At 34.7% G+C, this 8967-nt stretch overlaps 1 pseudogene; it reads left to right on the top strand.

Moving 5' to 3' along the window:
* Positions 1-1761: 1761 nt before the first annotated feature.
* On the top strand, positions 1762-1862 carry LOC123389008 (annotated as a pseudogene).
* The last annotated feature ends 7105 nt before the right edge of the window (positions 1863-8967 follow it).

Raw genomic sequence — 8967 nt, 5'->3', positions numbered from 1 at the left:
TGCTTTGTCAAGCCTATCTCAAGTAAATTTAATTTCAATTTTATTAATTGATACTATCATCATTACTATGTTTTCCCTTTTACTTTATGAAATTTAGTTCTACTTTCCCATCTGTTTTCAGATACAGGATGAAGGTCATTAAATGTTATTTATTTTTACTATATGCATTTAAAATACAGCTCTATTTATAGCCCAGAAGATTTATCATTTATAATTATTCAATTACAAATATTTTATAATTTCTATGATTGTTCTTTGATCAATGAATCCTTTGGAATTATGATGATTCCTAAACAACGAGAGTTTCAAGTTTCATTTCACTTTTCACTTAAGAACATACAAGTGTTCCTTGAAATTTTTGAGGCTTTATTTATAGTGCAGTGTATAGTCGATTTTGATCAATAATTCACATGCATTTGAACACAATGTGCACTCTTTTAACATTGGTTGAATGTCTGCTGTTGTCAGGCTCGCTAATTTTGTCCTTCATATTTTCTATATTCTTATCGATTGTATTTCTTTGCTCTATGAACTTTGAAGAAAGCTATGTAAAAAAAAAAAAGGTGTTTTAGTCCTAATAGCTTATATTATCTCCTAAAGGATATAATATTTAATATTAATTATGGGTTAAATAAATGCTAAAACAGCTATTTAAAACAATTGGAGAGGACCCAAGATAAGGGAGAAACTAGAGAGGATTTAATCTTTGAATGACGGTAATTCATTGGATTAAATCCAACTTTATATCACCTTTTCCCCTGTGGTCTATACAGTTTAGAGCACCTAGAAAAAAGAAGAAAACCTAGAAGAAAGATTAGCTTATTGATATGATATAGCAAATAACAAAATTCAGGGGCCCCAAAGAAGGTATAAATTGAGAAAGAAAGTCCTGCAATATGAAGAAGATTGTGCCTGACATCTGGATAAAAAAAGCTCTCAAAACTGACTGCCCCAAGAGTAGTGCTTGGTTTGGTTAAGAATACCAGTATTCCAAAGGAAAGCAAGTGGTAGAAGGTTTAAAGAGCTGATATTTCTGCCGACTCCAGCACAAAAGAAAAATAGTTTGGAGTTTGAATATGACAAGTTAGAGAAACAAAGGACATACTCTGAGCTTTCATTTAAAATTCCAGAAGATCCATGTTTAGAAGAAAGACTGTGTCCTGGAATTAGGGTGCTCATCATGAACTAAGAGCAACACTGAAACAGAGTTATCTGACATATCACCACACAAAAAGGAACAGTTCTTAATTTATTTGCTTTCTGGAATGAAACTAAACACTATTAAGAGACAGAGATCATGAAATTCAGAGTTCTCATAATGTACAATCACTGATGAGCAAAATAAATCTGAAGTTTTTTAACACACGGAGACACAGGAAAATGACAGCCATTGCCCATGATCAAAGGCAGTCAAAAAAATAAAATAAAACGAAAAAACAAGTCCAGAGAGGACTCCAATATTTAAATTAACAGATAAAACCTTTTCATTAGCTGTTATAAAAACAATCAATGACAGAAGTGAAACTGAGATCAAAATAATTGGATAGATTTGGAATCCAAGCATTGATACGGTAAGGGTAAAAGTAATTATGTTGAAATTCTAGAAGGGAGTATCACCGTGCTTAAAATGAAAAATTTAATAGATAGACTTAATAGAAGATGAGAGAGGATGATATGATGGTCCATGAAATTGCAGACGATTAATAGAAATTATCCAATTTAAGTAATGGGGAGATATTTATTTTAAGTAGTTCTGCTTTCATGCTCACTTCAGGAGCACATATACTGAAACTAGAATGATACGAAGATTAGCATGGCCCCTGTGCAGGATGACACCGATTTGTGAAGTGCTCCATATTTTCAAAGAAGGAAGAAAAGGAAGGAAGGGAGGGAGAGAGAGAGAGAGAGAGAGGAAGGAAGGAGGGTAGGTTGGTTGGTTAGTTCTGTTTTGATACGTGAGGCAACATTAAGTGGTCCCATATGCATGTAATAGAAACCAAGAAGTAACTCTTCGTAAACAGACTGATGATTTTTACTACAGAAATATAATAATGGAGAGTCCTTGCTTTAAAATTGATTTTTGGGAAAACAAATCTAGTTTGTCTTCCTTTCTTACTGAAAAAAATGAAAACAAAGCCAAAATAATACAACAAGAACTAGAACAACAGAACACTTAGTTCATGGGTTAAGTGGATTTGGAAGAATGGAAAATAGTCATATAGACTACTTCTTTCTGGGTAGCTTTTAACACAGTATAAAACAGGAAAATCAAAATGGAAATGGCTTCCTTTGAGAACAATATCTCTTTATATGCCATGGCAACACATACATTACCCAAACCAAAGACTCAAAGTAAGTGAAGGAATAGTTCTGACCTCTTTTAGAAAGAAATGCAATATCATTGCTGTGTTCTTTCTTTTTGGATTATTAATAAAATTTGGTGATTGGTTAGATCCATGATTTACAAAAGTCTGCTTTGAGAGTTCAAATTTTGTGTTAACACAGTTACTTATTTTGAACAGGAGCAATCATGAGAGTCTAATGTGACTCACATGGTGATTAGTGTCTGTCATAGAAAACAGAAGAGAAATTAGAGGTTGAAGAAGTTAAAGATACATTTTGCAATTGCACATTTATGATTGGTTTTGGTTGAAAAGACCCTCAACATAATATATAGTACTTCATTCTGGGTGAGATTTAAGAGTTCATTTTAAGAAAAATATATAGGGGTGCCTGGGTGTCTCAGTTTGCCTCCGGCTCAGGTCATGATCTCAGGGTGCTAGAATCGAGCCCCACATCCAGTTCCCTGCTTGGCAGGAAGCCTGCTTTTCCCTCTCCCTCTGCTGCTCCCCGGGCTTGTGTTCCCTCTCTCGCTCTCTGTCTCTGTAAGATAAAATAATAAAATCATACACACACACACACACACACACAGAAATAATTTGGCTATTGCAACATGTATTTCAAAGATTCCTTTTCCCTGTCATATGTAAACTGTCTTACTGGCATTATACAATGTGGCAGTCAGATTCCCAAGGTAAATAACTTCTATTCCCAACAATGCATATTATTTATATGTATTTCTTCTAAGGATATCAAAATAGTTTATGAATGTAATGTTCATAGTATCCTTGAGGGGCAAACAGACTTAAGTTGTCATAATTACAATTCAAAGATGTGCATAACAGTTTTGTATTTAAAAAGCCATCCCAAAGGAATACAGTAGTTATAGACAGGAAAAACAAAATTATTGCATACTTTTTTATTGTTTGAAGTTTTATAATCAGTTGCCAGGCAACTGGATTTTTTTGTCTATTTAAATTGCTTCTGGGGGCGCCTGGGTGGCTCAGTGGATTAAAGCCTCTGCCTTCGGCTCAGGTCATGATCCCAGGGTCCTGGGATCGAGCCCCACGTTGGGCTCTCTGCTCTGTGGGGAGCCTGCTTCCTCCTCCCTCTCTCTCTGCCTACTTGTGATTTCTCTCTGTCAACTAAAAAAAAAAAAAAAAAAAATTGCTTCTGGGGGCTGGGTGGCTCAGTAGGTTAAGCATCTGGCTTCACCACAGGTTATGATCCTGGCATCCTGAGATTGAGTCCCTCATCAAGGTCCCTGCTCAGCAGGAAGTCTGTATCTCCCTCTCCCTCTACCTCTCTTCCCTTCCCCCCTGCTCATTCTCTCTCTCTTCCAAATAAATAAAATCTAAAAAAAAATTAAAAATAAAAATAAATTGCTCCTATGATAGTTGTTTTAAAAATCAATGGTTATGTTGATTACAGTTCTACTACACAAATTTCACCTAATTTGCAGTGCTATATACATATATATATTTCTCTTTCATAATCTCCATAGTAATACTTCTTGGGATTTTCAATGACCATCTTATTTCCAGTCATATAATTTTACAGGTAAACTGAAAGACTGGGCAAAGTAAATATGAGTAGGAAATTTAATGTTTGCATTTGCAGAGTGGTTATTATTTTTTTTTCCTTACTTGACTTCAATTGTAACGGTTAGCATTTCCATTTTATAAGCTAACAGGGAGGTTAAGAAATGTAATTACTAAGGTGAGCACATACTTTAGTATCTAACACAAGCTAGTTTTTAGAGTAAAAGTATGTGGCCATTAACATATACTTCAAAGTAACACACAAAAACTAAGACTATCCCAGAAAATTGGGATACATGGTCATCCTATTATAGTACTCATACTATAACTAATGTATATTTGTTCACAAAACAAAGTTCCTAAATATGTTATACTCCTCTATTACAATAATTCTAAATATTTTAAACATTAAAGTTTATCACATTAGATTCATAGTGAGTTTTCACATCCAGTTAGGATTGCTTATAAATATTCCTGTTAGCCAATTAGACATGTTATCTCATATACACTGTCAGTTAATATATACAGATATACCAGGCACTGTTTCTAATGCTTTATTTACATTAATTAATTCACTCTTTCCAACAATCCAGGGCTTAAGTATTATTACTAAGCCATTTTCCAGATGAGAAAACTAAAGTATTGAGTGACTACTCATGGTTCCATTGGACTAAGTAAAAATTTGAACCCAGGCTTTCTAGTTACCCAAATGTCTTGTCTTTTCTTTCTTTCTTTCTTTCTTTCTTTCTTTCTTTCTTTCTTTCTTTCTTTCTTTCTTTCTTTCCTTTTTTGTATCAAACTTTATTTACTTATCTTGGAGAACTGTTATAAGAATTTGGTGGGGGGGATACATTAACCATCTGCCATAAGAAATTCATAGCATATGGCAGGCACTCAGATGGTGATGGTGATGATGATCATTGTGAATGACTTGACATAAATCATTCTTGATTCTAAAAGGGCAGTCAGTTCAAAATAAGACACTAATCTTGGTCAAACCTATTCCCAAGGCAATTTGGCACGTGGTTTCATTATTTAACTTCTTCATTTCTAGTGCTACTCCCAAGAGACTGATTGAATGATTGATTTTTTATTTAAATTCTATCAATTAACATACATGTATAATTAGTTTCAGAGGCAGAGGTCAGTGATTCATCATTATAACACCTGTTGCTCATTACATTACATGCCCTCCTTAATGTCCATCACCCAACTACCCCACCCCCTGCTCCAGTAACCCTCAGTTTGTTTCCTATGATTAAGAGTCTCTTATGGTTTGTCTCCCTCTCTGACATCATCTTGTTTTATTATTTTCTCTCTTCCCATATGATCTCCTGGTTTGTTTCCTAGATTTCACATATGAGTGAGATCATATGGTAATTGTCTTTCCCTGATTGACTTATTTCACGTAGCATAATACCCCTCAGTTCCATCCATGTCATTGCAAATGGCATAAAACATACAGGTTTTTACCCTGCTTGCATTTAATATTGCATCATGAAATTTACCCACATTATCATAGATTGCAGTCTAATATTCTATCAAACTGACATATTACAATTTATTTAATTTTGCCTAACTTTAAATTTTCCTTATTTGTAACTAAGACAAATAAAGTTAATGTTAAAATACTTGCATTCTGCAGAGAACCCTGGTTAATTTCATAAAATTTATTTCTACACTGAAAGATTTAAATAGTTTTAAAAATGACACTAGGCATATATTGCCAAACCTCATTTTGCATATTATAATTCCAATATATGTTTTTTCTTCCCTAAGTGAACAAAATGATTTTGAATTCGAGACACTTAAAAACTTGGCGCATACTATCTATTCATAAATGATATAAAGAAGTTATAAGGCAAATGTGATAAAATGTTAAAAACTATTGTATCTGGGAAAGTTTTAATAAACTTTTTCATACACTCCTTGCAACTTTTTTGATAAAAGTAAACAAATGTGCATGAAAAACAATAGCATACATAGATATGTTGGGGTTAAAAATGTATGTTTAAGTATTATATATGATAAAAATAGCACAAAGTATGAAAGGTACAAACAAAATGTACTCCTTCAATCCCTTCAGCAACCATGAAAAATAATATAAAGATACATAGCTTAAAAAGCCAATAAAGGAGCATGAACTGATTATAAAATAATACTACTACTACTCAATAGGAAACAAGGCATTTATAAAAAATGTATTTATAAAGAAATAATAATTGGAACAGGTTAACAGAAAATACAGAGTAAAGCACAAGAGCTAAACCCAACTGTTTTTTTAAAAAATAGATTAATTGCATATGAATGACTTTCAAATATATGAAAAAAACTGGGGCACCTGGGTGGCTCAGTGGGTTAAAGCCTCTGCCTTCGGCTCAGGCCATGATCCCAGGGTCGTGGGATTGAGCCCCGCATTGGACTCTCTGCTCAGCAGGGAGTCGGCTTTCTCCTCTCTCTCTCTCTGCCTGCCTCTCTGCCTGCCTGTGGTCTCTGTCTGTCAAATAAATAAATAAAATCTTAAAAAAGCATATATATGAAAAAAACTAAACAGAAACTTAAAATAAATCTGCAACCCCAGTGGGGAAATTTATCAACTATCTCTCAGTAATTGATAGAACTGCTGAAAATTGATTATTATATATAGAAGACCTCAACAACACAATGAGCAAAACTCAAACATCTCTACATCTTATAGCTCTAGAATACCCATTTATCTAAAAAATTATATAGTAACTACTCATCAAGATAGACCATATGGTGAGAAATGAAAGCATATTACATTGCAAAAGATCGAACTTGTAAAACTAAAATTAAATTACAAATCAATAAATACAATATGAGGAAAAGCCTCAATTCTTGCAAGTTTAGTAAAATATTTCTTCCTAATCCTTTCACAAAACATATACCAAGTTACACTAGAATAAACTGCCAACTGAAAAAAACATGAAAATACTGCATGGATATATATGTGATTTAGCAAAAGCAATGTTCAGAAAGAGAAAATTTAACATCTTGGAAGAGGAAAAAGGTTTAAATACTGCTGATCTAGAGGACTTGTTGTTTTAGTCCCAATATGTAAAGAGCTTGAAAAGTCATCATTGTATCAACAATGTATCAACAATGTATCAACAAGAAAAGCGATTCACACTTAACCTACTTTATTGTTTGGCCCACAGGAACTAAAGTTGCAGAACAAACCACAACTCTAAAATCTGAAGACACAGGCATATCAAGAGCACCACAGATACGATCTGCTTACCTGGAGCAGAAGCTGCTTAAGCTATGAAGTAGTACAGAAGTTTAAAGAGCCATTTTTTTTTCTTGTCTTTTTTTATTATAATATTTTACTTTTTCAATTTCTTTTCAGTGTACCAGAATTCATTGTTTATGCACCACACCCAGTGCTCCATGCAATACGTGCCCTCCATAATACCCACCGCCAGGCTCACCCAACTTCCCACCCTCTGCCCCTTCAAAACTCTCAGATTAGGGCACCTGGGTGGCTCAGTGGGTTAAGCCCCTGCCTTCAGCTTGGGTCGTGATCTCAGGGCCCTGGGATCGAGTCCCGCATCAGGCTCTCTGCTCAGCAGGGGGGCTGCTTCCCTTCCTCTCTCTCTGCCTACTTGTGATCTCTCTCTGTCAAATAAATAAATAAAATCTTTAGAAAAAAAAAACTCTCAGATTGTTTTAAAGAGTCATTTTGACGAACTGCTGGAGGTTGAATGTGTATTAAAGAGTGAGAAACTCGTTGGAGCAGAAGTTTCAGTGGAATCCCTCACATTTTCACAGACTTTACGTCAGGAAATCCACCAGGTCTTGATGGTAGAAATCTGAGAAAGATACCCACTAGACTCTGAGAGAGGGGAAAAAAAAAAGTGATTATGTGGATTTCTTTTAAGATTCTCCCTGACAAAGTCATAGCCTTCAGGGGCATCAGTTTTATTAGAGCCTGATCACAGTGTGGAAGAGTAGTCCTCCCAATCTATCCCCTTCTAGCATTTTTGTCTCAGCAAGGGGCTGAGTGAGTGGGAAGGAATCTATACCAATGGAAAATAGTCTTAAGTCTAAATGCCATAGTCTTGATGCCAGAACAACTAAAAGAATGAGTTTAATCATAAGACTACAGAAAACTTTCCCTCCTCCACACCTGACCACCCCATAAAAAAGACCTTTGTATAAAAACAATGGTGCACAGCTGAAAGAACTATAATATGCAGTGTCCCTCAGGAGGTGGGCCTACGAAAGTCCAAAGTCAAAAGAGAAGGACATTAAAGAAATCTGAAGCCTCTCCCTTGCAACCACAACAAACATTAAACGGTACTCAACTTCTATCTAAGTTAACATAAATTGTCACACTAAATGCCTCACACCTCAGTTTCTGTTACTTGATACATCACGTTCAGATTTCACTGAAAAATAACAAGGTATTCCAAAAAGCACCAAAAAATGAAGAGAGAAAGCAAGAATAAGAAACAGATTCATACATGACAAAGATTTTGGAATTAACAGACATGAAATTTTTTTTTTGAGATATTTATAAATTCTATGTTGAAGCTCTTTTTTTTTTTTTTTAATTAACACATGATTTATTATTTGTTTCAAAGGTACAGGTCCGTGATTCATCAGTCTTACACAATTCACAGTGCTCACCATAGCACATACCCTCCCCAAAGTCCATCACTCAGTCACCCCATCCCTGCCCCCATCACTCCAGCAACCCTCAGTTTGTTTCCTGAGATTAAGAGTCTCTTACAGTGTCTCTTCCTCTCTGGTTTCCTCTTATTTCATTTTTCCCTCCTGTCGCCCAAGATCCCATGTTTTGTTTCTCAAATTCCTCCGATCAGTGAAATCATAAGATAATTATCTTTACCCGATTGACTTATTTCACTTAGTATCATACCCCCTGTTCCAACCACATTGTTGCAAATGGCAAGATTTCAATTTTTGATGGCTGCATAATATTCTACTATATATATATATATATATATATATATATATATACCACACCTTCTTTATCCATTCATCTGTTGATGGACACCTAGGCTCTTTCCATAGTTTGGCTATTGTGGACATGGCTGCTATA

The sequence above is a fragment of the Mustela putorius genome, unplaced genomic scaffold (assembly GCF_011764305.1).
Source record: "Mustela putorius furo isolate JIRA1106 unplaced genomic scaffold, ASM1176430v1.1 tig00003937_pilon_pilon_pilon, whole genome shotgun sequence".
In the NCBI taxonomy this organism is placed as follows: domain Eukaryota; kingdom Metazoa; phylum Chordata; class Mammalia; order Carnivora; family Mustelidae; genus Mustela; species Mustela putorius.
Note: the sequence above shows the minus strand (reverse complement) of the source record. Positions and strands in the feature narration are given on the sequence as shown.